General features: G+C 52.9%; 1 long non-coding RNA gene across 12 annotated transcripts in view; it reads right to left on the bottom strand.

The window, feature by feature from the left end:
- The window catches only part of LOC107512241, a 35,102-nt gene continuing 7,425 nt past the window's right edge, over nt 1-27,677 (bottom strand). The window contains exons 1-7 of one of the 12 annotated variants that reach the window (XR_004954194.1): nt 10,936-14,287; nt 7,096-10,311; nt 6,117-6,252; nt 3,052-5,130; nt 2,341-2,922; nt 1,955-2,039; nt 1-1,853 (exon numbers count right to left, since the gene is read on the bottom strand). This is a non-coding gene — a long non-coding RNA (uncharacterized LOC107512241). Of the gene's footprint in view, nt 2,040-2,340; nt 2,923-3,051; nt 5,131-6,116; nt 6,253-7,095; nt 10,312-10,935; nt 14,288-27,677 lie in introns of those variants that run through there. The other 11 variants (XR_004954196.1, XR_004954198.1, XR_004954191.1 and 8 more) reach the window with 11 other exon arrangements.

Here is a 27,677-nt window from a genome sequence, read left to right as displayed (position 1 = left end):
TTCATTTCTAAATCGTTTATTAGTCCCGTTTTGACTTCTTAATCCTGGAGTTTATTTCGAAAGGCGCCTTTAAATTTCTAAGAGAAAACACAAAACGGCGGCATGTTTCCTAAAAACATTTTCTACTGTAACTTCAAGGACTAGCTAAATTCCCTTCAACTGTTCTTTTCAAGTCAATTTCACAGTTTTTACATTTCAAAGAGCCAGTCAGTTTCGCCTGGCGCTGCCCCACCCCTGTAGGTAGAGCTGGTGTGACTCACAGGCTAGATGAAGTCCATGGGGGTTAGGCGGTGTTTCCAAAGCCGCAGAGCAGAGCAAAGGCACCCTTTAAGGCCTCCTGGCAACCAACGAGCGCTTGTTCCTGCCCCAGCCAGTCCCAACGGCGGATAAGGTTCACATTCTCAGCAATATTTATTGAACATCTGTTAGGCGCTAGGTACCGTTCTGGGCACTGGGAATGCAGCGGTAAGTAACAGGAAGTGAAATCTCCACCCTTCTCGGCCCTTCATGGGGAGCTCGCTGTCAGGATAATGTCAGGATAAAGGGCAGGGCGCCCCGGGGCGCGGAGGAATGGTCACTGCAGAGTCAAGGAGACGGCAAGACCTCGTCGCGAGCACCGACGCGCCGCGACTCCGGGGATCCCAGCAATTCTCGGGGGCCACGCTGGCCGTGTCGCCCTGGGAGACGCCCCGCGAGCGGCAGAGCTGCCCGTGCTGCCTCTCTCCATGGCCACCCTGCGTCCTCTCCCGACGCGTGGCCTCCTAACCGCCGGTCGCCCGGCAGGTGCCTGCCGCACCAGGTGCAGGGCTGAGCATTTGGACCCGGGGCCTCTTTTCACGTAACCCTGACCTTTCTGCCCATTTTACAGACGAGCACACCGAGGCTCAGACCAATGGCCTCACCCAAAGTCAGCGTCTCGTGAGGGTGGAGTCCGGCTGGTGCGCATTCCGGGAACCTGCGGTTTTGTTTTGTTTAGTTTAGTTTTGTTTTGTTTTTGTCTTTTTTCCTCATCATAAGAGCTTCGGGGAAAGAGCTTAGTGGAATTTCGGTTGGTCTCCTGCCCTTCGTTTTCTAGGTGTGCAAATGTCGTCGTCGTCATCGTCTTCATCGCTACCGTGTCGTGAGCAGCCATCGGCCCCCTGAAGCAGGACAGTGGCTAACGGCAGGGCCTCTGGAACGGGGCGCCTGGGTTCAACGCCGGCTCCGCAGCTCACCAGCGGGGCGAGGGGCATGGGGCGTAGTCCTGTGCCTGGTGTGGCACAGGAAGAAGATGGCAGTTTGCACCAAACCCAGGTCTGTTGGGTCACAAAGCCCATGTTGTCCTGCCTCTCAGAGACTGGTCAGGGCCCTGGAGCAGTGCCCCTGAGACAGGGCTGCCAACACCCTCCGGGGGACACAGAGCCCTGGAACTCCACAGGCCCGCGGATGCCATCGAATACCCCTGAGACGTCCGAAGCTGCACTGGGCACACGTCTTGCATCTGCGGGCAAAGAAGGAGAAATGAGACAAACGGGCGCTTTTGCATTGGAGGCGATCTTGGGGAAATCGGAGGCCCAGTGAGCCTTCGCCACAGAGCGTGCCGACCGGAAGTCAAGTGACCAGGGAGAGTCCCCTCAGAGCACAGCCTACGACTGCAGTCTGACTGCGCAGGGTTTGCCGAAGGCGTGCTCAAGGTGGGGAAGAAGAAGAGATGTGGGGTCCAGGCTGAGCGAGGCTGGGGTCCGGAGCGAGGTCTACGCTTGGCCTGTGGGGGTGTGGTCTCTGAATGGTGACTTGTCCGTCCCCAAGGCCTGTCTCCTGCTGGGGCCAGCCATGCCCTGGCCAGGGCTGCTCAGGGCAGCTCGGGTGTGACCCTTCAGGGAAGGTGACAGCTCTGAGTCAGTAGTGGCCAACACTCTCAGGGACTGGGCTGCACGTGCCCCGACCCGGAGATGGACCAGGGCCCGGCACGAACCCCGATCAGAGTCGACGTGCGTATCACCGAAGCCCATCCTCTCTGGCAGCCTCCTCATGCTTTGTCACCGACATCAGCATGGCTGCTTTGGGTGACAATAAAAGGGGGGGGCGCTTTGAGCTGGCGTGCGTTTTTAAGCTCTGCAGTCCACGCCCCGCCCCCCCCCCCTTGAAACTCCACCGCCCACTAAGGCCCCCAGAGCAGAGGACAAGCCCGGGGCCCTTTGCAAAAATGACAGGCGGTGTCCCCATGACGCTTCACGCTGTTCAGGAGTTCAAGGGCAGTTTGCGGTCTTTTCCTCAAAGCTTGCCCCCGTCCTTACCCCAACTTCCCTTTCAGTAAGAGGACAAAATTTATGTCCGCAGGAAGAAAGACTCCAGTCTCACCCAATCTGACTGTGCGCTTAACGGAACAGCCGCGAAGCCCAAACGTCCCGTTTCTGACCTCCACGGACGCAGTTGGGAGAGCAGCATTCTGACCTCGGCATCCGGCGAGCTCCAAAACGTTGCCCAAGTGGCTCCGGGGTGATCACCACCAGCTCAGAAACCGGACAGGCGCGTTCCTGCCGGCAGGAACCCGGCTCTATCCCTTCATCTCAAGGAGGGAAATTCTGACTTCCCCGAGAGGTCACTTCTCCTGAAGGCGCATTTCAGACTAACTCGCTGCAAGTCAACCTGGCTGCATGTATGAAAAGGAGGGTCTCTGGGAGGACGGGGGGCCGCCTTCCCTGTGCCAATTACTTCGGGGGCAAAGGGACACCCGGAAGTGGCCCCCGTGTGGCTGAGGGGGCCCAGAGTAGTGACAGAGTGGGCGTCAGATAAAGAAACACAGCAACAATGAGTTTGAAAGGCCAGTGAGGCGTCACAGAAACATTCTTTATGAAAAGGCTCCAGAATCTCCTTTTACACAAAAGCTGCATCCGTCACAAACTGCTGGACTCTTTGTCACTATCCAGAAGAAATTATTACCTGAAAGGAAACGCATCCAATATTTTACTTTGTTCCTCCTCCCCCACGCCCCCCTCCCGCCCAACAGGACACAGTAAGTAGTCTTTCCTGTCACGCAAACTCCCGGACCCTCTTATCTCGCAAGCTTACCTGCTGTTCCAAAAATCAGGGTCCGAAAGAGAAAACCACATCTTCTCTTCCTACAAAAACAGCCTTGCCATTTTTTAATCAACAAGCACAACTCATCTCCTAATGTTAATGTGTTATTTCCTGAAATTGTATATAATGGGCTCAGAAAAGTTTGGGTGGGGGAAAGAGAGTTTTGAAGTTTCCCAAATGCCCACCGTCTCCATAACCACCCAAATCAGGTTTTTTTTTTTTTTTTTTGGTAATTTCTTTAAATTAAATATCTTTGATAATAAATGCAAATTAGGGAACAATAAATTATAACTTCTAGGCTGACCAGTGGCTAATTATATATATTATAATTAACTCCAGTTTCCAACACAAGGCATTTATCTTAATAATCAGCCCATGTAGATTAGCATATCTTAAAGGGATTTGTAAAACAGGCTTTACTATTGGAAGAGTCATCTGAGCTTCCTGCCCTGGCCCCTGGAAGGACATAGAATCAGAAGAGATGAAATTACTTTCAAAAGAAGTTTGGGCTAAATATAAGTTGAGAAGCTCAGATTATAGGCATAAAAACCCAGACTTTAAAATATTTATCCTAACTACACCCTCTGACCATCACTAAAGAGGCTTCAGGTTCTAAAAATCTATAATTTCCACGAATCTGTTCAAAATATCTCTAACCTCGCTAGGCTCCTGTGAAGGTGTCCGTCGAAATGTTGGGTTAAGATCTGAACTTTTCCAGAGGAGATAGTCAGAGCTGTCAGGAGGCCTCTGACCATTTTCTGTAAAAATCAACAAAGAGCCTGCTCCGGGCAGCGGCAGGATGCATGCCCCTGATCTCATGCCTATCCCTACACTCTTCCACTCATTTTAGAAACGTAATGACTTCTCTCACGCTCGGTCCCCTGAGCTCTTGGGATTATAAATAAGGCCTTACTTCGAAGACTGTTTTCAGCCGGCTTTTTGTACAATTCAGAGTTTTGCTTTCTTGCTCTGTGAGGGCTCAGGGGTGCAGCCTGAGAGCACAGGACTCCCCACCCTCTGCCTGCACCTGAGTCTCTTAGCGACCATGCTCCCTCCTCCTAGGGCTTTTTCTCTGGGGCTCAAGAGTTAAGCCTTTTGATACAGCTGGTAATCCCAGCTCTGGCCATTATCACTGCATTCTCCAACTGTCCCTGGGTAATTGTCCAAAGGGACTTAGAAAAGTCGGACCCTCCAAAGGCGCCAGGAAGGTCAAACTGCAACAGAGTATGCCCTGATTTTATCCGGGAGATTGATGCGCAAATCACCTTGATTTCGATTTGGCGCCGGGGTTATAAAACGCACTTACAGTCACCGATAACATGTGAGATCAGGCGCAGGTGTGGGACACTGTGTTTTATATCCTCGGTGGAGTTTTCCCTAGGCAGCCATAAATCAGCCGCAAAGGGCGCGTTTGGTCCATGCTGACAGATAGCGAGAAACACGGGGCCGTGGGGATGGAGACGTTTTGGAATTGGGAAGGGCCTGAAGCCTTCATGTGCTATCAGGGCCACCCAGATGTACATCCGCAGGGGAGACAGAGCACAGCAGGTGCTTTGGGGAAGACGCAGAGGAGCCCGCGGTCACCCAGTGAGAAGAGCGTGCTGTGTCCTGTGTGTGTGCACGGATGTGTAGTTCTGAGCACCTCGAGATGGGAGAAAGAACTACAAATCAGGAAGCAGAGCCTTTCTATGAACGCATTTCTGCCATAGTAAGGAGAGAGGGAAATGAAGTAGTCCAATCAGAAGCCCACACAGGTCGCGGGACCTTTCGAGGGAGCCACTGATATCGGTCCTGCCGTGTCTTTCCTGCCTGCCTCTGCGAACGGCCGACATCAAATTAATACATTTTTAGAAGAAAGCAAAGCCTTTTTGCGGGTGGCGCCTCCGGGCCCTTCTTCCCCTCGTCATGGTGGCCTCTGGCTTCAGCCCAGCTCTCAGTTCTGCTCCCCCATACCGTCCTCCTCTGGCTCACAAACCCCCCCGGCACCTGTGGGACTCCCAGCAAGCGGGCATATGTCCTCGCTCTGTAGAGACGTCACGGATGGGAACGGAGGTGTAAGGTCCGACATGCCTGGTGGAGAAGAGAAAAATCTAGGTTGGAGAAAATACAGACAGAAGCACTCATTCGCACTGTTTTTTTTTTCCCCAGACATTTTTATTCTCCTAGAGCTTCAAGATTTCTCCCTTTATCTAAAGCGAGTAAGAAAACATCTAATAAACATGATTCTTCTGCTAGGCGTTACACGGATAGCGCTTCTTCCCCAAGTAAAACTGAAACGAGCGGGCTGAATTTGCAGGAAAAATTTATTCCACTTAAGGGAACTTAAATTATCCTTTAATTTAAGGGAAAACTGCTTCGAATCCCATACATGTGTAAGTCTTTTGTAAAGTCTCACATTTGTTTTTTGGAATGCCACTGAAGAATGACCAGGATTCGTGTTTGAAGTTTAAAAAAACTAGAAATATCCACACCTGATGCTTGCAAGTAACCCCTGGGGTGGTGTTTGCCAAGCAGAATTAACAGAATATCAATCCGTGTTTTACTTTCTCTTTTAAGTGAAACACACACACACACACACACACACACACACACCATGTTTTTTTTTAACCACCTTTTCTGTAGTGATATCTTATCAAGTTAGAAAAATAAGTTACTAAATGAAAAACGCACATAGAGTTTAGAAAGGGAAGAATCTCGCAGATTCTTCAAGCTCAGAGCAGAAGGTAATTTATGTTTCTCATTTCTGGCTTCATTGTATCCAAAGTGAACTGTGCAACAATTTGATACGATTTAAACCAGCACAAAACAAAAGGAAAAAGATGAAGGGAAGCTCCCTGTTGCACTTTTACGGTGTCAACTTGAAATAACAAAAACAAAAACAAAAAAGGGAAAGCGAGGGAGAGAAGAAACAAAGTAGGAATCGCATCCTCCTTCCCAAAGGCCAAGGCTGTGCTCAATGATTAGCAAGAGAAACCCCAAGCCCTGTGTGCCTGCTCCTCCCTTCCCCCCATCACTGTCCCCCACAAAGGCAAACGGTTTTAGGGGCACGTGCCCACCTGTGTGTGGAATGAACCAGCCGAAAGCCAGGAACAGTCTCTGCACCGAGGGTCCCTCGCTCACCCAGCCAAGTGGGCTCACGAAGCATGCTTCTTTCCACTCCCAGATAGATGACAGGGACCTTTCCAGATGGTGCTGCCCAGAGAGAAAAGACAGAAGCCGAGGAGTGAGCCCAGGTGGAGACGGCCCAGTTGGTCCCCGCCAGGCTCAGTGCTCCTGCCTTCGGTCTTCCGGGGAACCCGGGCAGCTACGTGGGTCCCCAGCCGAGGGGCGGGAGGCTGACCCGCTCATCGAATGCGTCACCTAGAACAGGAGAAGGAGCGTTGCACATACTTTGAGGCGATGGGGCTGGACGGGGGACGGGTAGTGTGAGGCCGATGCTGGAGCACCCCCCTGCAGGGTGGGGTTCGCTGTGCACCCGTCTTCCCCTCCTCCGAGGACAAAGGGACCTGCTCTGCTCACGGCCACAGTGAGCCGTGAGGCCTCGGCAGTCGGCCTGCCGGGACCTCGGCTTCCTCACCGGGACAGGCAGTGATGACCTCGTGCCTCACGGTGCAGTTCCGACGAGATGCCTGAGCATCCGCCAGGCTCGGCCACCTGCGAGCTCCGCCACAGAGAGGCGACGCTTCCTTCCAGCGCCTCTACCCGCAAATGAGGGAACAAATAGCCACTGGAACCCTCGAGATCAGGCAGGTGACAGAGATACTGCTTGTCCTTAGCCCCGTGCCAGGCTCACAGCAAAGCCCAGTGTAAAACAGGTTTGTTTTTACATTGGTTTTCAAAATTATTATTTAAAAACAAATGGGGTGACTCAACTTATCTGAGTGTCACAAAAGCATTCCTCCTACGAGGACCTCTCTGATACATTTAGGGGACACGTGAACCCCAGAGGACCTCGATCAAGGCCAGTTTTGTGCGGTGACGGTTACCAGACGCTACGGGGCGGATGGCGGGCCAAGAACGCACACACAGATTTACCGGCCTTTTCCGGGGTGGGACCCCAACGTCGCCAGTGTCGGGATCAGGAAACAGGCAGCTTCCGAAGGGGGCTTTGGGAGGCTCTGAGGGAAATGCAGCGCGGCGGAGCTCGCGAATGGCCAGTGGACAATCGGGGCTTCGGCCTTTGAGTCCTGGTGACGGCATCACACGCACGGGTTCCCGGAGCACTGAATCGAAAGCCCCATGACGTGGTGGGCCCGGGACGCGGCGTTCAACCGGGGGACGACGAAGCCCCTGGTGACGTCAGGGAGGCAGGTCTAACCTAACGTAGCGCAATCTGTACGGTTTTGACGTCTCAGCCCAAGGAAATGGATCGATTTGATGGCGTACGCAGACATGAGAGCGTTTCATCCCTGCCCCAAAGAGTTAACACGGCATTCTTTACCGACAGTGTATCCGGACTCGTGGAATTTACGAAGCCGACCCGCGTGGACGGAGGCCTGGGTGCCAGGGCTGCAGAGTGAGCCGCTCCCGCTCGGGGCTCCCCCTGAGCCGCCCACCAAGGCGGGACCCCCGCCAGGATGGGCCGGGATGCACGTCCCCCAGGGGATGCTCATCCCGCACGCACGCCGCCCCTTCTGCCTGGCATCTCCCCGCCCCCTCCGCTGTCTCTCTCTGCCCGCAGGACTCCCCACCTCCCGCAGACACCATTCCTGATAATTATAGCTTATCGATCTCCGGTGTGTGCGCCCCCCGGCCCGGCTCTCCATCTTAGTCCAGGCACCTTCTCGTCCATCACAGCCTGCAGGTCCATCAGGAGGCAAAGTGCTCCAGGTTCCCGCCCAGAGAGAAGGAGCTGCCGCCTGGACCCAGGCCAGGAAACCTCTCAGAGGTGGGCCTGGCCCCCGCCCCTACCCACAGCCCTCCGCTGCCCGCCCAGGCCCTGGGGGTTTAGTCAGGGGGCCAGTTGAAATAATAATCGTCGCAGTGATCATGTGTGGACACGTACCACATGCCGGGCAACTCGTAAGTGCCGCTCCCAGGCCCAGCGTCCACATCCTGTCAAATGCCCCCTGCTCATCGCTGCAAGTGAGGCTCAGAGACGCACAGGGCTCGGCCAAAGCCACACAGCTGGGCCCTGAAGCCCGAGTCTGTGCACACAGGTCCCCACCTGTCCCCCCCCCCCACCTTGAGGAGCAGAGCCACCGGCGTGGGCGAAGCCGATGGCACGAGGTGAAGACAAAGTGCCCCCAAGATGCCGTTTCAAAAAAAAAAATGCCCCCCAAGACTCCCGTGACTGGCAGATTCCCGGCCCACTGCCACCCAGAAAGAGAGGGTCCCCAGCCCGCCCGCACCCCGCTGCAGCTGCTGCGGGGGAGAAGACCTGGCTCCCAGGCTGTTTACTTCTCAGCCATAAACAGGAAGGCCGTAAAGAGGCCCCTCTTGGTCGACCGCTGCGGGATCCTCTCTCCTCTTCCTTTTCCTCCCCCCACCTCAGGACACGTCGCCAGGCGGAATGAGTGTTTCCCTTAGAATCGTGCCACCTCCCAAGGCTCTTTGCCCTTGGGCCTGAAAGTGTCTCCCCTGGGCTGCGAATTCCAGCTGTGAAAGTAACTCCTGAGCGGAGGACAAGGAGACCCAGAGATGGACGAGCAGTGACCGCCCCAGCCTGCCCGGGGCTGCCTAATGTTGTTTTGTTTTGTTTTTAACTAATGGATGAGTAGAAATGAACCATTTCTTGAAAAGAGAAAACTGCACTCCTAAAAGAAACCTGGAAGGGAAGAGACTAGGACCCTGAGAGGTGAGGAGAGAAGCCACGAATGAAAATGTGGACAGCATGGCTCGTGGAATTATCTCTATCGCATTCTTTCCCAAGAGATTCCAAAAGCAAACAAACGCAAACAAAAAGATTCGCCAGCCAAGCAGGGTGCCACGCGGACCCCCTGGGGGTGCACAGGGCTGGTGGCCCCCGAAGGCCTCTGTAAGTCCTTCAGGAAAAGGCCTTGATTTCTCAACGCCATTGCCTGCAAGAGTCTGTTTCCACAGACGGCCCGTGTCTTCTTGGGGCAATTCAGACTCCTCTGTATGCTTTAAGAACTGCTTTTTAATGCATGAGGTCAGAATATCCGGAAACTCGAGTCTCATCTGACCGTGACTTTCTTCGTCGAAATCTTAGGGTTAAGAGTTGTGTAGCCATAGCTTCCTTAACGGCTCTGGAGGATGAGCTGAGCCCCACAGACAAAGCAGAGACGGGGGCGGGGGGGAGCCCCTCAGCAGGGGTTTCACAAGGAATGGCCTCCCTGGGGTCTGAGCCGACCTCCAGGTTCCAAGGAGCCCTGCAGTGTGACAGACAGCACCTCCTCTCTGTGGCTCAGTGGCACTCAGTCATGTCCCGGTCCATCCCACAGACTCATGGGGACAGGGTCACCACGTCACATGGAATGACGAGTGTTTCCTGGAGGCGTGCTGTATCCCCTTAACAATGCGGGGTTCAGGGGTGCCACCCCCGGCAACGTCAAAAATCCACCTGAGACGTTTGACGTGAGTTGGCCTTTCGCATCTCCAAATTCCACATTTCCATTTGGGGACTCTCTGAATGGAAAATGCAGTGGATACGAAAAGCCAATGGTATTTACTGAAAAAAAAAAAAATCCCCCATAACGATAACCCTCACAGTTCAAACCCCTGTTATTCAAGCTCTAACTCCATTTGTGTGTAAGGCTGAGAGCCTCATATAAAGCTTCCAAGAATCCTAGCAAAACATCTTCTACGTGATGCATCCTTAAAAACGGATGTGACTCTGTCCCCAGCCACACCCCAAGCTCTCTGTCTCATGGCCTCAGCCTCCACCCGTGCCCGTGGGGAGGTGGTCCTGGATGACGTGTCTGCCACAGGCTAAGTTAGGGGGCTCCTTTAAGAAGTGCAGACAGCCCAGCAGTCTGCCCCCCATCTCCCCGTCTGGGAGGTCGGCCTGCAAACATCGTTCCTCTTGATATTACAGGCCTGTGTGTCTCTGCCCTCCGCCATCCGAATACAGCTCCCGAGCCGTCCCCTTCCGGCGGCCGCCTGCACCCTGCCCCCCATGCATTGTCCCTGGCTCACAGCTGCAGGGCCTTTTTTCAACACGCTCTTCTGCTCAGAGACAAGAGCTGATGCGGCAGGCGGAACCTTTGCCTGGCATGTTCTTCTCCGAACTTTCTTCATCTCCCTTTGCGAGCTCCCAGTGGCGATGTCCCTAGACTGTTCACGTTTTTCCTATTGGAAAGCAAGAGAAAGTAAAGGAACCCCCCCAACCCCGTCCCCACCAAATACACCAAATGACTAAAAGAGCCCCGTTCAAGTCATCTTGTCTCTTGAGCACGTCCCTCGATCTCCCCAAGTCCATCCCTCACCTGTAGAAATGGAGACACCTGCCCGCCGGTGTCTGACCGTTGCTGGTACGCCCCAAAGATGCCGACCGTAAAACACCAGATAAACGCAATGCGGGAGGGAAGAGCCCGCCGCGATTAATCCTGCTTTGACGTCTCCGTATAACGGTATAACGAATCATCGCAAACTTAGCGGCTTAAAACAACACCCGTTTATTATCTCACGGTCTGTGGTTCCCTACACGGCATCTCACAAGGCCAAAATCAAGGCATTGGCCACCCGGGTTCGCATCCGGGAGCTCTGGGCAGAATCTGCCTCCAGGTCCACTCGGGTTGTTGGCAGAACCCTGTCCCTTGTGGCTTTCTGCTGCCCACGTTCCTCCCCTGCGGTCCCCTCCACCTCCAAAGGCAGCGAGGGAACTTCAAATCCCACTCACTTTCCATCAAGGGCTCCCCCGACGGAGTCAGGCCCACCCGGAAAATCTCCGTATCGTAGAGTCGATTCACCTACCTTGAATCACATCTGCAAAATCCCTTCACAGCAGTATCCACACTCGGGTTTGACCGAATAGCCAGCAGAGGAGAATCTTGGAAAGAGGGAGCACTTTTAGAATTCTGCCCAGTTCTTAAACTGCGTATCACAGAGCTAAAACGATGACAGACTTCCTGTGAAGAAAGGAATTCACGGCCGTCACGGCCTTGATGGAATGCCGGGGCGAACAGGCCGAAACCAGTTTTCCTGGCGAGTTTCTCCCTTCGGGACGCATTAGAGCCATTCGTGCGTCATTGTGACTCTTGGCGATGTCATTACCAAATTCAGAGCTACCCGTTCCTGGCCTGAATACCCGTTATTACTTAAAACCCTGTTTGAAATACGATTCTCAAAAACTCTAAAGGAATTTTAGCTATTTGTGTAGCCAAGAATCCAGGATGATACGTAGGGAATTCTCCATCTTTTGACGCATCAACTTTTAGAGTCGATAGTTCCCAGTTGGCGCGTTATGTCCAGGTGCCCTCTGAGGGACGGTCCTGGATGGCTGGCTACGGGGAGGAGTCAACTCTTTGTGGCCATCCAAGCGTGAGGTCCACGGGGTTGTGCCCACGAGGACAGCCCGAGGCGCCTGCAGTGTCCATAGTCTAATGGCTCTCCCCGCCTCGGAGACGTCCCCCTGCTCCAAAACTCGCTTCGCCTCTGGTTGAGTAAGAAAGGCTGGAGTTAGGGCCACACCTATGACACCAGACGGAGCGGACTTTGACAGCGGCAGAGTCTGCTGAACCCCCAATCTGTTCATTGCGCTTCACCACACCCCTGGGGCAGATAGGACCGCCCCTTCTTGGAAGGTATATGTCCCTAGCAAGCATCCTTGTCCCCTGCTGCCCCGTGTCCCCTCCCTGGTGCAGGCCTGGCCCCCTTCTCAGCTCAGGCCAGACCCGTGACAATGCCACAGTTGAACTCTGTGCATCTGGAACAGGAAAGTGGTGACAGTTTTATACGATGCTCCCTGAAGTCACCTCCGGACTGATTTTCTGTTTTCAATCTTTTCATCTGTGATTCTGAGCTGTGGTTCGTTTTGCCTCTAAGGACCCCTGGCCATCTTTTGGGTAAACAGCCAAGATGTTCTCGGCGCTCTAATAAATTGTGACTTCAGGTGGAAGGTTGCTCTTTGCTGGAGGCAAGTGATTAAACATTGTAACAGTGCGGCAAATGTATCGGTGGACTTACCAACAAACAGATAGATAGATAGATAGATAGATAGATAGATAGATAGATAGATAGATGAAGAGATTTTATTCTCCCAGCTTGTTTCAGAGTATCTTACTACCGGAATCGAATGTCTGTCAAAGATTTTCGAAGCTCAGATTTGACTCCGAACGACCTCAAAAGGTTTCTGTGATGCTCACTGCATTGCGCCCCATCAACCCGAGGGGTTCACCTGCATGCTCCAAACCATCCTGTTCAATATCACTGTGGCGCCTAAAAGGGTTTTCATACAGATATTAAACACATCCACACCATCGCTTCGGCGAGAGCCCGCGCCTCGCTTTCTCCTCTGGGTCTTCCAAGCCATTTGCTGCTGACGTACACTATTAAAACTAAGCCTACCCTGAGGAGCTCATCGTTTCACACAGTATCAGGACAAATGTCATCATTTAAGTAGCTGCGGAAATCGGCCAGCTACGGAGGCCCCAGACGACAATGGCAACATGATCGCGTGAGATAATCTTTTGTGCAGAAATGACTTTTGTCATCTCTCATAGGTCGGTTAGATGCTTATTTTAAGACTTACACTATTGGACAAATAGCGATGCCTTCGACGAAATAAAAAACATCAATGCCGCGATTCGATAAAGGATCAGACTCACTCGTGGGGTTCGGGACTGAACCGGGTGTGGAACGGCCCCAGCGTCTGCGTAGGAGGGTGGAGGGGAAGAGACAGGGAGACCCGTTTCGATTCTACCACCTGCGTTTTCCATATACGGCAGACACCGGCTCCGACAGGTGTAAACCTCATCGAGGAGGTCTTGTTTTTATCCCCACTTTACAGATGAGGCAAACTGAAGGTTTCTCAAACTGAAGTTCAAACAAGGTCACTGCCAGTACGTGGCGGAACTGAGATGGGAACGTGCTTTTGACTGCGAAGTCCGCGTGCACTGCACAAGCGTCATCCTCACCGTCGCCAGAGGGACCAGGGCCGTGACAGCTGTCTATACCCCAGGGCAAAGAAGTAAGCTCACAATGTAATGCAGCACCTGGGCATCCACTGATTCGGGCAACCAACATTCCTTCAGCGTCTATGACACACTGGGCACTGTGTTACGTACAGAGAATCCAGAAACGGAAAAGGCCTAGGTCCCAACCCCAACCACAAAGCCGGATCCCCCCGCGGGTTGGTGGAGTTGGATGCCCGCTCTGAACCCTGCACAGCCTGGTAGGCAGGCGGGAGCGTGGTGTGTGCCCGCACAGTTTCATAGCCCTTCCGATGGACTGCGTGGGCTCAGGGGCCTCTTCCAACCCTGTCAGACCCAGAGTTTCACAAACGAGGCTCTCCCTGTCCGCAAAGGTGCAGACACCATTACTCCGTAGACGAAGCCAGGATCTGTTGCTCACTGTTACACAACACCGTGACACTCAGCCACTGTCTGTCTGGTCCTTCTAGCGGCCCAGGAGAGCAGGCATTATTAGCCCGTTTTACAGATCAGGAGACTGAGGCTCAGAGAGGAGAAATGATTCATTCACCCAAGGGCACATGGATGGAATGATGCAGCCGGGCGAGGACACCAGGCCTGGTCCTCGACGCTCTTCCCCCTCCCGCAGACCCTTCACAAGGGATAACATCGTCCGAGAGCTTAGAGCTCGCCAGGCCCTTTGAGGTAGGTGCCGTCGTTATGCCCACTTTAGGGAGAGGGGCGCCAAGCACAGGGCGGCAAGTCACTTGCCCGAGCTCACAACCCTGGGAGGAGGCAGACACAGCCCCGGAACCCCGGCCCCCGACACCTCCGTCGAGCTTCCACGCCCTCCTCGTGGGGTGATTATCTTCAGACAAAGACACTTGGTCTGAACGATTTGTCAGGGCCTCTGCGGTCACTGCGCTGGCACTCTGGGGACAGAACCGCTACTAAAGGTCAAACACGGATACTGTTCGTTCTCTCCTGATCCCTCCGTCCCTTGCTAACCCCTCGGATGCTGGGACCCCTGCAGCCTCGTGAGATCTGGGGCTATTGGAGGAGCCGCTTCAGAAAATGAGAGGGTCCACGGCCGCGCCGCCCTGAACATGCCCGGTCATGTCTAATCTCGGAAGCTCAGCAGGGTCGGACTCGGTTAGTACTTGGATGGGAGACCACGTAGGAAGACTGGGTGCTGTAGGCGTAAAAAATAAGAAGAAGAAGAAGAAAAGGGATCGTAAGCTGACAAGGTCCTTGCAATCTGTGAGGTCGACCAAGGGTTGCCTCGCCTAAAAAATAAAAAATTTTTAAAAAAAAGAAAGAAAATGAGGGGGATCTATTTTTACAGGAAAAAGAAAATCGACTTGCAGGAGGGGTCCGGCACAGGGGAGGAGGGGGCCGGAGACAGGGCGCTGGAGCTGGCCCTGGGGGCGGCGTGGGAGCGGCAGGCAGCCTGGGCCTCTGCCTGAGCCACGGGCTTGTCTGACGGCATTTGGCAAAGTCAAGCCGCGTCGCGCTGCTAGTCATTTTTACCTGCTGCATTTGCATATGCATATGATATCTGTTATCCTAATTATATCTATTTTCCCAGGTACAGACAGACGTAGCCCCCGAGCTGGGGTGCCCATTAGCAGCTCACGCGGGCCTCTGCAGCTGTGTTTTGATTAGCAGAAAAGGCTCTTTGGCACCGGAGAACTGAAATCGCCTTGTAGAGTATGACAAGGGCAGCCAAGCGTCGCGCAAGTGAAAATCAGAGGTTTCTCTAAGGAAGGAGCGAGAACCACCACAAAGAATTAAAAGGAGAATAACCCCTAATGGTTTCAACTGCGAGAGCTGTCACGCCGAAGGCCTGCCATCCATCAGAGCGTGTGGCACCTGAGGTCTCCGTCAACCCCGTGCACACTACCAGAAAGAGGGGGTGGCAGCAGGGGGTCCCCAGGAGGAGCCCGACCCCCCGTTTCTCCAGCAGGGAGGATATGAAGGTAAAGAGGCCAAGGATGGCTGGAGGAAAAAAGTATTGTGGGTCATGATCCCTTCCCTCCCGCCTCTCAGGACTTGCAAAGGGTATTATGCAAATCATTATGTTAATCGCCAGGGGCCTCGGTTAGACCCTGAGGCTCAGCGAGCCTTTAGAGGACCTTAAGGTGTCTTGGTGATTGCCTGCTCCCACCGTGGACTTCTGGACTTCGTGCCCAAGCCCTGGCTCCTTCCTTGGGAGGGCTGTGGCCCTGTGTTACGAATGCGGCTTCCGGGTCAACAGGGTCAACAGCTTACGTGTTAAGTGCGTGAATTCTTTGAAATACACGGCATGCTCCTAAGCTCTCTCCTGTCTGACCCCCCACAACTGTATAAAGGAGCTTGAATGGAGCTTAATGACCCCAATTGTGCTGAGCCCAGAGGCATTAAGGGACCTGCCTCAGGTCCAATGGCCAGGATGCACTGAACTTGACCTTGAACCCAGGCGCCCTAAGTCTGGTGCTATTTACTCTACATTTCCATGACTAAAATATTGCTCAGGCAGAATGGTGAAGAACTGGAGGCAAGGAACATCTGCGGAGGAGATTATCAATTTCACCACCACCGCCATCATCGCCACCAACAACCACCAAAAGTGGGGGGGGGGTCTCACTGGAAAGGGCCATGTCGGAGGCGGAACAGGCCCTTGTGAATTGAAAACCCTCCTCAAGTGATTACTCTGTGTTCCCGGGTGTGTCTCATCGAGAGTTATTCATTCTTTCTTTCCTTCGCCAAATTTTCCTTGAGGTCCTACGGTCCATGAGACCTTGTTCAACACGGCTTGCATTCAGCTAGAGGCAGAGGAGGAGCAGTTGTGCTCAAGGCCACAGCGATCAGAACACAGACCGCTGAGACCAACTCAGACAGGGCAGGCCCCCTGGGGAAGGGCCTCTGAGCCGAGCAACCCCACGGAGCATGAGCCAGCCCCGGGAGAGCCCAGGGGAGAGCCTTTTGGCAAGTACGCGAGATGGTCCGTGTTTAGAAGCAGGAGGGGCTGAGTTTGAGAACCAGGGAGGGGGCGGGCCTGGCTGAGGCTGGCTGGGGCCAGCTGGGGCGCGGCTGCCAAGGGCAGATGGGACAAGACAAGTCTGGAAAGAAAAGCAGGAAGGAACCCCAGGCCGGGCCTCAGAGGTTTTTTTTTTTTTTTTTTTTTTTAGGTTCCCTTTAAGCTACACACAAACTCGTGGCTTATAAACAAACGTGTTTTCTCCATTATATAGATTAGGAGAGCATCATCGCACGTATTATGTGACAGACAGTCCCTGACCCATGTGGTCTTCAAGGACAGTGAATAAGCTAATGTCGAGAGAAGGAGAATTCCGAGAGCAGGTCCAGCTCTGCCACTTGATGCCTGTGACAAAAACTGGGTAAGTCAGCCAGCCCTCCTGAGCCTCAGGTAATTGCTCTGTACAGCGAGGACAGGAGTTTCCTGTGGTGGTCACCTGCCGACCTGGGCCACCTAGAATCCAGCTCTCCCCCACTGAAAACTCCTTCTGGGGATCCCCCAGTGGAGTGTACTCCTCATGAAAGATAAGCCTGCCGGGCATCATTGGTGCTGGTGCTGGACAGACAAGATCCTTTTTTCCTGCCCCAGGGAGGGTCTGGGTACATGCTCAGCAGATCCAGATCGAGCGATGTCGCCTCGTGGAGAAGACTGGGCGTTATGGTGCTCGGAGCAGCAGAGGTGACACACGGATCAGCCCTCCTGTAACCTGGCCCTCTAGGCTGACCGGGTCCTCGCCCCCGTTCACAGCCTGTGGTCCAGCCTCCTGACAGAGACCGGAGATTCTTCCGAGTCGCAACAGTTACCAGTCACATCGGAAGCCCCAACGTCCTTCCAACACACTCCCTCCTTCCTGAACGGCGTGAGGGCGGCGGTCGCTTGCAGCCAAGAAGGCCGCCGGCTGAAAGGGCCCCCTTTGTGAGACTGCTGTGAACTCAGCTGAAATCGCGCTTGTAAAGCACGGGGCTGAACGTCTGGCTCGGGACATGCCTGCTCTCGAGACCGCGACGGGCTCAGATGGCCCCCAGACAGCGATGATCTGACGTAAACGCGGCGTTTTAATTGAGCGAAAGGGTACACAGAATCCTAGTTGCCGACTTGGCAACTTCCCGCCCCGCGCTCAGGCCCTGGCTGCCTCGGGTCCCCCGCTTGCCATGTTCACCACGAACGAACTGACATCACTCGTCGAACACTACGGAACGAAGGCGCGGACCACCCGAAAGTCACAGCAAACAAACAAGAACGCTGAGTGACAATTTTGGCAACAAATCCTCCTTCTTCACCGTGGCTTGCCAGCCCTAATGTGAGCAAGCACTTTGCAGTGTTGGGACGCCCAGCCCATGGGCAGCTTGAGGAAGACAGAGCAGGGAGGGGACAAGGGGTCCAGGGCAGGGGTCCAAGACTTAGGACCAGCTCAGGAGCTCAAGCGGTCATCACGGGGACACATTCTGCCTGGCCTGTGCCACCGAGCTCCCTCTCACGTGGTTGAACCCGCTTACTGCGTGACAGCTACGCGTCAGATCGTAAGGCGTGTGGCTACACTTCGTAATCCGGTACATTACAGACACCAAGGGATGGGTCATGGCCGTCAACGCCATCATCATCACCAGCATCTTCTTCTCCCTCACATTTGGCGAGCTGCCATTAAACCCTAGTGACAGGCTACACACATTGTACACACATCGGTCCGTGTCATCCTTACGACAACCTTATGAGGCCAGGTACGACTGTCATCATTCATAAACGGACGCTTAGAGAACCCGAGTGACCTGCCCAAGGTCACAAAGCCAACGAGTGATGATAGAGCCACAGTTTGCCACCAGGCTTGGCCAGGCGCTTAACCACTCCGCTACCGGGAAAAACCCCTTCCCACGCGCGCGAGCGCCTGCTCTCTCCGGCCTCAGCCTGCTTTATTCCCAGAAGCCCTTGCTCTGCGGCCACAGAGCAGAACTTCTCCCAGAGCACCTTCGCGTCCACGTGTGGAAGGTGCGTCCGATGACGGGGGCTGGCGGCGGACCCCATCTCTTCTACATTACAAATGCTTATGTACAAGCCGTAAAAATGTCCCCTCAGTGCTTATGGCAATGTATTGATCATGGCCAATTCCACGTCACGCGCGAAGTCAGCGGGCTGGGCTTACACACTCTCTCCTGCAAGTGTGGCCCGCAGGCTCTGGGCTGTGACACCCCCCCACACACACACACACACCAGTGCTGGGGAGCTAAGGAAAAGGATGAGTTATGAATGGGGTCCTAGGCGTTCCGCCCCAGATTGATTGTTTTCGGTCCCATTTAACGAAGGTCCGATGTGTCCGCGTGGGGGAGTGAATCACAGCCACGCCGTGATTCACATCGGGAGAGGCACACTCTTTCCGCAAGCAGGCCTGCGTCGTCTCTGCGGGAGGCGCGGGCTGGCGATGCCGAGGGGAGCAGCTTGGCGACCGCTGTGTACACGGTCCCCCCGGGGGCGGCTGCAGCCCCTGGCGCCACCCTGCTGGGGCTGCACTGTGGCCCTGACGTTTGTCGCTGCTTTTTTCTCTCTCCAGGGGGTGGGGAGGCAGGGGCACAGCAGATCGATAAGACGCGTTCACGGAGGTGCCTGCAGCACAGCCATTTCTCAGGCCGGACGCCGGCGGCACCTGTCACGACCAGTCAAAGGCAGCGGGAGCCGGAATCGAGGCTCGCCTCCTCGCAGGCCTGCCTGCCGCCCGCCCCTCTCTGAGAAACGTCCCCCACGCGAGCTCGCAGCAAAGAAAGCATCTCCAAGAGGACCACACCGTCCACCTGCCGCCTGGACCGTTTCCTCAGGCTACTCCACAGGATTTCCCTGGCCGGCGGGCGCAGGCCAGGTCTCCTCCCAGGATCCCCATGCCCGACTCCCGTGTCTTAAGTGGAGGGAGCGGATCTCACCAGGACGGCTGCTGGAGTCCAGAGAGGCTGTCACAGAGCCCCACGTGCTGCCGAGAGGCATGCCAAAGGAAAACTCCAGGGAGGCCGCAGCTCATCAGCCCGCCGCATGTTCTGGAGAGGAAAAGACATTATTCTGCCAAGCTAGTTGCCTAACATGCTTCCTTTTTTTTTCTCTCTCTCTCTCTCTCTCCTTCTCCTTCTTCTTCTGCCTTCGAAAGGAAAAAACAAAACAACAACAAAAAGAAAACACGTCCAGATGTTGCAACCGAGGCAGGGCTAAGCATTCTGCCTCCTTGTGCTGGGCAGGCTCCTGACCTTGGTCGCAGGAAAGGGACGGGGGGCGGTGGCCACAGAGCTCTGGGGTCTAAGTTGAAATAGATGACGCCCACCGGTGGCCCCTGCCCCCTTCTTCCCTATGCACATTGGATGTGAAAACAAAAATCCCACCCGACATCCTTACTGTAAAAGGCCGGGAGGTGTGACAGGGGCATGGCTGGGAGGCTCTCACTGGCCGCAAGGTTAAGAGGCTAAAGGCCTTCAAGGTTAGGAAAATAGCATAATGACATTCTTCCATTCCTCAGGTCAGAGGCCTGTGGAATGGTCACAGGAAAAACCGAGGCCAGCGTTCTCTGCAGGAGAAATGGCCTAAGCCAGGGTTTCGCAGCCTCAGCTGAGATGACGATGACATTTTGGGTCCTGTAACCATTTGCCGATGGGGGGCCTTTGCTGTGCATTGTTGAATGTTTAGTGACATCTGCAGTCTCTACCCACTAGGTGCCAGTGGCACTCCCATCCCGGTCATGACAACCAAACATGGCTCTAGACATTTTTGTCCTTGTGGGCAGAAATATCTCTCAAGAGGAAACCACCGCTCCCAGCGAAGGTTTGGAGCTGGGAGTGAGCCTGGTATGTCCAGGACCTACCGACGGACACTGCCGAGTCCAAACAACTAACACCCATGCCATCGAGTTGCCAAGAGAAGTGAGAGGTGTAAAAAGGTGTCTTAAAATAGTCATCATCATCACCATCATCATCGCCATCACCATCATCACCATCATCACCATCATCACCATCATCACCACCATCACCATCATGGCCATCACCTTCATCACCATCATCATCATCACCATCATCACCGTCATCACCATCATCACCATCACCTTCATCATCATAATCATCACCCTCATCACCATCATCATCATCACCATCATCATCACCATCATCACCATCATCATCACCACCATCACCATCATCATCATCACCACCATCACCATCATCACCATCACTATCATCATCATTATCATCATCGGCTACCTTTTGTGGAGTGCCCATCACATGTCCAGCTTGTGCCGAGGGCTCATAAGTATTGGTGGTTATTAATGCCAGTGTCACATGCTGGCGACTTAGAGCAACGGGCAGCCAGGGCCATGAGTTTCACCCAACATGGCGAGCGTGAGACACCATTGCCAGGCTGCACGAGCCGCAGCCTGAGACAGAGCGTGTGGTTAGCGTCCCTTCGCGGGCACGGTGTCGGACCGGGGGGCTGTCTAGACACGGGATGAGCTGGAGAACGGAGCCACGCTCCTATTGGAGGATCACAGGTCCAGGGGGCCCCGCCCACACCCCACTCACCCCAGCATGACCTGTACATCTGCTGGCCACTCATTTACACCCTCACTACACGAAGAGTGGTCCGTGACCCGCCGCATTCGCGTCACCCGGGAGCTTGTTAGAAATTCGGAACCTCGGACCCCACCCCTGACCTCCGATTCAGAATCTGCATTCGAACCAGATCCCAGGTTAGTTCTGTGTGCACTAGTGTTTGGGACGCTGCCCTGTCTAACCACACGAGACTGCTTGCGTCTGTCAGCATTTTGGGGCGTGCACGGACACATTGCGACGGCCCTTCTCTCGCCAGATTCGTTCCTTCAACAGCCATGTACTGGATGCCTCCCGTGTGTCCCGCCCATGTGCAGCTTACGGTCTGCTGCCCCCTCTCCCCCAGACAGGTGACTACCCCGACGAAGGACAGCGAAGCTCCGCCAGCTTACCAGACGTGGGGGAAACCCTGCCGCTCATGACCAGAGCGAGGTTTTAACACAGACGTCCTTTTCCCAAGTCCTGGATCTTTCTACTTTGCAACTTTTTACACTTTTCACTTTTTCAACTACGATCATCAGGGCCAATGAAAGAAGCAGATGCATCTGCCTGTCTTAACTGCCGACTCATCCTGAAGGCGGGGCTGGGGACCAGGGAGCCACTCAGAGTGACCCTGGGCTTCAGTCAGGAGCTCGTCTAGAGTCGGCGACAGTTTCGTTCACCAGGGTGGATTTGCTTTGCTCAAAGCTCTCCCTCAGTTTCAACAGCTGTAAATCAGAGGCATTTATTTAAAGACTGCCCATACAAATATGCAACGCTGCCACAGCTCCCATGACATTAATGAATCTCCACCTCCAACTCTACCTTCCTACCATTTAAAATTAAAACAGAGGTCCGGATTGTGTCCAAAGTCCTACCCCAAATCCCTCCCCCCCCCTCACCTGGATGTCCTAAACTTGAAAATTATTTTGTTCTTATTTAGTTCCATTTGGCTTAGTTCTGTTTTCTCATAAAGATACCATGAGACCTGGTTCAAGCATCAGCACCTCTAAAATTCTGTGATTCCAGGGAAATTACTCAAGAGCTTCAGTTTTCTCATCTATAAAATCGGGGAAAATAAAATAAAATAGGGGAATAAAAACGCCTCACAGAATTCCTGGGGGACTTCATGGAGGCAACGTGTGTGCTGTGCTCAGGCCTGGCAAGTGTGCCCTAAGCAGCAGGTTGCGCCTCCCTCCCTTTTTTCTGAGAATATTCCAGGGGGCCGCTGAGGGACCTCGCTGTCACAGATGCCTGGAAGTAAGCCCGCTGCCATCTCTTCTGCACGCGATGCTCAGGAAAACAAGGAGACAGTCATGAGAGTCTCGGATGACGGATGTGGCTGCGAGTCTGCGGGGACAGTGGCCATTCTGCTGGTTCACCCAGTTCAGGAAACTCCCCAGTACGTGAGCCTTACAGAAGCTGAAAATGCCAGACGTCCATCTTCCCAGACTCCCTTGCAGCTATGTAAATGCCCCCCTGCAAGACTTCAACTCCGGAGATGGGGCCTGTAAAGAACCCCCTCTGCCAGGTGAGGTCACAGGAATAAGATCTACAGCCAGCGCCCAGAAGCCATGGTGCCCAGTTTCTGTGGCACAGGTAGCGGCCCTGCCCCCAATGGCAATAATGATGTCTCTTCAAGAGCTATTCTGCTGACCGAATCTCAACAGGCTGGGGCTGACTCTCTGGGCTTCTGAAAGAATCTGGGAGCTCCCTATGCCCTTTAGCGGGCTGCTTCTCTGTGGAAAGGGAACAGGGTCTCCTGCTGAAGCAAAGGAGCCTAACAGAGGCATCGTTCGGTTCAATGTCTGGTCTTAAACTTGGCCTGTAGAGAGACGTCAGCCCGTGCTGCTGGAGGAAGGCCCGCCACTGCCTCACCCCCACGAGGCTGCATCAGTGCTTCTCAAAATGAGGTCCTTGGGACACACATGTCGGAGTCCACTACAGTGTCACCGGGGTATTGACTGATTAAAATGCAGATTCCCGGCCCGCACTCTGCAGATACTGGAGCCATGGTTCGGAAATATGGATTTTTTAGCAAGCCCCACCCCCAGGCAATTGTTAAGCTCACGAAAGTGTGACAGCCTCTAGCAGGCGGGGCTTCCTGCCCTGACGTTTTCCGCATAAACAACGGCAACATCTGTGTGGCTCAGGGGCAACCTGTCCTGGGGGCTCTGGCTGCCCCAGGCCCCGTCCGGCTGCGCCGAGCACTCAGGGGAGCCGATGTGACACACCGCTCACCGCCAATGACCACACAGGCCGCGGGGCTCAGCACCACGCCTGGGCTACTCCAACCGCGGTCCATCCACGAACCACGTCTGATCCGCCTGCAACACCATCGCTGGAGAGATGGACAGGAAGCGTTTAGAAGCTGCTCGGGCAGTTTGCCAGGAGAGTTTTAAGTTTGCTGACTCCGCGGTGCAAGTTAGGGACTTATCTTTTTCATGACTCGGTTTTCTGTTCCGTTTTTTTTTTTTTTTCTAGTAATACATTCTTATTGTATTCTAGAAAAGTATCAGCCCATGATAGATTGGGGGAGGGGAGGACTTTGTCCTCCACCTGGTCCTTCGTCACAAGTGGTCTATGGCATTGCAAATTCGTCATCCAGTCTGTAAACCACCAGTCACTTTAGGGGTTCTGAACAGTGTTGGCCCGGACTCAGGCCCTGAACTGCATCTGGATGCACTTGTCACTGGGGGCTGTGACCTTCTCTCTTGCCATCCACAGGGCCTCTCATTCTGAGACTAGAGTAGTACCTGGCATTTGAAGGACTTTTTTGTTTCTGGGTAGAAATAATGGAAAGAGTCATTACTACTCAGAAACAAAAGAAAAACTTTGTTTTTTCCAGGGTCAATGTAGGTGGCTCTGAGCCCAGTCCCATCTCTACCCAAGTCACTACTGATCCCCAGATCAAATGTGACCAAGGCCCAGAGAGCATTTAGGGTTCAGGTGTTTAAATGTGACAGCAGTAATTTCCATTTTCTCTTTAAATTCCTTATCTATAACATCTGCTTCTGACATTTTGTGAAATGAAAAACCTGACTTTTCAATTTCATTGAAATTTAATTGAAGTATACTGAAGCACATATGTGTACAATACAGTTTGATCAGTTTTGAAATTTGCATATAACTGTGAAGCTGTCACGGCAGCCGCGATAACAAACACTTCTATCACCCCCGAATGTTTCCTCGTGCCCCCTAGAAACCTGTCCTTCCCCCCAACTCCACCCGCAGGCAACCATTAAGTCACCAACTTGCTTTCTGTCACTCCGGAAGAGTTTGCATTTTCTAGGATTTTATACACATGTAATGATAACCAATCGCTTTTTCGATTCTGACTCCCTCCACTCGGCACACCACTTTTGAGATCCATCCACGTCACCGCAAGACTCAATAGTTCACTCCTTTGTAGGGCTGCGCAGTATTCCATTGCACGGATAGTCCACAATTCATTCCATCCATTCCACTGGGAAAACCCATTTTTAAAAAAAGGAAAATTAATTTTCCTAATCCCCCCAAAAATCTAATAATGAGGAAGAGGTGGAAAAGGGGGGAAACGATAGCGGAGCACACTTCTCGGAGCCCGTCGCCACCTCGGGGCTCTTTGCACGTGCCCTTCCTCGGCCGGGGATGCTCTTGGCAGAGCCGACGCCTTCCCACTCACATCTCAGACATCAACTCCTCGGAGGCCTTCCCTGGTCCCCCTAGAATCCCACTCTGTGCTCCCACCCAAGTCACTCCCTGTCACTTTGCATAATTTCATCTTCTCTGAAGCACTTGCCGTTCTCTGAATTTAGTGGGAAAAAAAAATTTTTTTTTTTTGGCTATGCATATGCTTTTCATGAGAAGAACAAGGATCTCGTCTGTCTTATTCACCATTATATCCTTCATGCCTAAAACATGAACTGGCACATAGTAGGTGCTCGATAAATATCGGTTAATGAATGTGCACGTGAATGAAGGAATGAGAAGGCAAGGGGGGGTCACTATAGATCGGATTGCATTTTTCACAGTTATAAAACGTTTGGTTTGGAAAAATCTCAGCACTCCCCGATATAGTCAACGCATTTGGGAGGCCACCCACCGACGCCGAGGGCTACTCATAGATCAATCCAGAAGCCAGGAGGAGAGCGGACGGAGCAGCCAAGACATGCAAACCTATTTATTGCGATGGGGAGAAAACCAGTCTGAGCTCCCCCCACTGCCCTGGCTGGCTCCCACGCTCCTACAAATCATCCGAAATGCTAAATCACGTTTAAACCCCTCCGACTGTGACCACGGGGAACTCTGAAGGACACTCATGCATAATTTACATACTGCCAAGCTCCTGAGAGCCTCTAAATAAAGCCCCCGGAGGCCCCTGTGTACTACTTTTGAGGAGACGGACATCAGCGACAGATTAAATCGAGTCTACTCCCTCAGGACCGGGGAGAAGAGAAACCGCGCCCTCCACGTGTGGACACCTGCGGACGTCTTAAACTGCGTTCGCAGTCAGAGGCTTCCCAAGGGAGCCGTGACGTCGGAAGCCGGACACGTGGGCTCTCGTCTCTCCCCTTTGCCCCGGCTCCACTGCTAACAGGTATTTTTTCTCAGACGCTCATTCTTTTTCCAGAGTCTGACCATAAAATGTGTTTTAATCCCAAACCACGGAATGGGGGCGGGGTCGGGGGGGGGGGAGCAGTATTCGCAAGAGCACTTTGCATTGTGCCAGTAAATGTTAAATTACATTTGGTCGTAATAGGGATGGAACGCTACTTGTGAGTTGGTCCATGCAGCAGCCGTTAGCGGGTCTGAACCCAGAAAAGAATCACACATCCCTGGGAGGGTAGGACAGGTTGAAAGGTTTTTCTATCCCGAACATCAGACTTGGTGACAGAATGCTCTATTGTCATGACCATGATTAATTTTGGGAACCTAACAAAAATGGAAGAAGAAAGAGCCAGAAAAGTAAGGCCTAAGTAAACCCCGCGAGTCACTCATACCTTTCGAGGTGCCCCAAGAAAAACAGCACTTGTTTTATTGTTTTGTTTTGTTTTCCGTACAACTCAAAGGAGTCCACAGAATCAGAACATACAAATAAACAAATAAATACATGAGCCACATAAACAACCAGGTGAATACAGGCTGGTACCTGAGCAATAGCTATTTACACATGCGCCAGCTCTCATGAACCTTCCAGAAACATGAAGATGGTCTATCCAGGGCCCAAACAACCCACATGCACGATTGGGCTTGGGCTCATGCATGACTTGCTCCAGTTCCAGTTTTCTTTATTAGTTGGGACTTCCTGTTAGGATGTTGGCAATTCCCTGAGATCGAGCACTGCTTTTTCCCTTGCTCCTGTGCTGTTCCACTCACCCCCAACACTGAGCCAGGCAAGAACGCACTCCCAGGAAACCACGTGATTCGTAGCCCGCCAACAAGGCAAGTACGATAGGGCTTTTTGTAACCCCCATGCCTAGCACATTACTCTGCAGAGTGAATGAATAAATGGATGGATGGATGGATGGATGGATGGATGGATGGATGGATAATGGATGATGGATGGATAATGATATTTTAACCATCGTTTGAGGCTCACGACAACCCTCTCAACAATAATAGTTAACACTTATATTGTGCTAATTACACACCAGCTACTATTCTAAACTCTTCATACACATCAACTCTTTTAACCCTGAAGAGCCCTATGAAATAAGGACTATTATTATCTCCATTTACCAGATGAAGAAGCTCTTGGAGACATCTGGAGGTCACGCGGCTAGGAGGAGGGAGAGTGAGTACTAGGCCGCTTCTCCGTGAGCTCCACTTTATGAAGCAGGAATCAGAGGGTAGTGATATGAATCTGAACAAGGCTACCCCCCCCCCATATGGATGCACAGCTAGGATGGTGTTCCCAGGACACTGTTAAATGACAGAGCCAGGATGTGAACCCCAACAGTCAGACCCCAACACCCACGTAGGAAATGGGGAATCAAGCTGGTCCATGACAAATACTTGAGGTCAGTAAAAGAGAGATCGTTGAAGGGGGCTAAGATAAGAAGCAGGTTTTCTCCATACTATTCTCCCAAACTGGAGGTTCTGTGAGGTCCAGGAAAGAAAGAGAAAACAAAAACAAACCTGGAAAACATGAGCTCCACCTCAACTCTCCTGAAACCATCATGTTTTGGTTGGAGGAGAGATTTGCTGGCATCTTTCCATCTTCAGTCCCTGGGCAAAGGCCACAGCAAATCTTGAGCCAAGTTCTGGGCAAAAGTTACATCCATTCCAGCCTGAGTGAAGTTCAGAGCATGGCTTCTCAGGATTTTACTACAAAATATGTCAAAGAGTCTTTGATGGGGGCCGGAGGGCAGGACAAAGGAATGAAGCTGGGACAGAATGAGAATTAGGGACGGGAGGAGGAAGAAAAAGTTGGAGTCAGTTTCTGACATTAGTGAGGAGGTATGCGTGGTTTGGGGATTGTGACCCAGAGGATGGCTTCTGTTTGGAGAAGGCAGAAGGAAGCAGGGAGTCACAGATGTGGAACTGGGCACATGAGGTCCTTACATTTAAAAGTCCACATGAAACTGGATATTACGTTCAAGAGAGCAGTGGTGTTACTGTGGCAGAGAAAGAAATTATAGTGCGATAATTAAGAAAACTGTTGAGCTGGAGAAGAAGCAAGGAGGGAAAGACACAGGGGGAGGGGGAGCTAGCCCCTTACCCCCTTTCTTATTCATCACACTTATGGAGCTGAAAGGTTTTGAATGGCACAAGATTGATGAATTAAAGTTTATTTTGGGGAGGAGTGGAAGCTATAGTTCTCTGACTCAAACTGTAGCCCCAAGAAGAAACATCTTTCTTCCCTCACAGCAAGCACTTTCTCAGTAGAGAGAAACCTAAAATAGCCCCTATGAAAATCATAGCTCAGCCGAGACTTGTGGGATTTGTAAATTACCACCAATGGGAGGGACGGGCCTTGCTCGCAGGCCGGCAGGCAGACAGGAGCCTGGACCCCAAGATGTCTCTGAAACCAGACCTGGA

This window comes from Rousettus aegyptiacus, unplaced genomic scaffold (assembly GCF_014176215.1).
Source record: "Rousettus aegyptiacus isolate mRouAeg1 unplaced genomic scaffold, mRouAeg1.p scaffold_m13_p_14, whole genome shotgun sequence".
Classification (NCBI taxonomy): domain Eukaryota; kingdom Metazoa; phylum Chordata; class Mammalia; order Chiroptera; family Pteropodidae; genus Rousettus; species Rousettus aegyptiacus.
Note: the sequence above shows the minus strand (reverse complement) of the source record. Positions and strands in the feature narration are given on the sequence as shown.